This window comes from Branchiostoma belcheri, unplaced genomic scaffold, assembly GCF_001625305.1.
Source record: "Branchiostoma belcheri isolate BF01 breed outbred unplaced genomic scaffold, Haploidv18h27 scaffold169, whole genome shotgun sequence".
Lineage (NCBI taxonomy): Eukaryota > Metazoa > Chordata > Leptocardii > Amphioxiformes > Branchiostomatidae > Branchiostoma > Branchiostoma belcheri.
In genome coordinates, this window is record NW_017803146.1 from 439,396 (window position 1) to 440,322 (window position 927).

Sequence of the window (927 nt, forward strand, 5' to 3'; positions counted from 1 at the left end):
TTTTGGTTTTTTGGGTGGTTGGGTGGTGCGTTGCTTGGTTTGTTTTTTTGGTTTGTTGGGTGGTTGGTTGGTGCGTTGCTTGGTTTGTTTTTGGTTTGTTGGTTGGTTGGTGCGTTGCTTGGTTGTTTTTGGTTTGTTGGTGGTTGGTTGGTGCGTTGCTTGGTTTGTTCTTGGTTAGTTGTTTGATTGGTTGGTGCGTTGCTTGTTTTTTTTTTATATGTTGGTTGGTTGGTGCATTGCTTGGTTTGTTTTTTGGTTTGTTTGTTGGTTGGTTGGTTGGTTGGTGCATTGCTTGGTTTGTTTGTTGATTTGTTGGGTGGTTGGTTGGTGCGTTGCTTGGTTTGTTTTTTGGTTTCTTGGGTGGTCGGTTGGTCCGTTGCTTGGTTTGTTTTTTGGTTTGTTGGGTGGTTGGTGCGTTGCTTGGTTTGTTTTTTGGTTTGTTAGGTGGTTGGTTTGTTCTTGGTTTGTTTTTTGGTTTGTTGGGTGGTTGGTTGGTTGGTTGGTTGGTTAGAGCGTTGTTTGGTTTGTTTTTTGGTTTGTTGGGTGGTTGGTTTGTTCTCGGTTTGTTGTTTGATTGGTTGGTGCGTTGCTTGTTTTTTTTTTTTGTTTGTTGCGTGGTTGGTTGGTGCGTTGCTTGGTTTGTTTTTTGGTTTGCTGGTTGGTTGGTTGGTTGGTTGGTGCGTTGTTTGGTTTGTTCTTGGTTGGTTGTTTGATTGGTTAATGCATTGCTTGGTTTATTTTTGGTATGTTGGTTGATTGGTTGATGCGTTGCTTGGTTTGTTTTTTGGTTGGTTGGTGCGTTGCTTGGTTGGTGCCTTGCTTGGTTTGTTTTTTGGTTTGTTGGTTGGTGCGTTGCTTGGTTTGTTCTTGGTTTGTTGGGTGGTTGGTTGGTGCGTTGCTTGGTTTGTTTTTTGGTTTGCTGGTTGG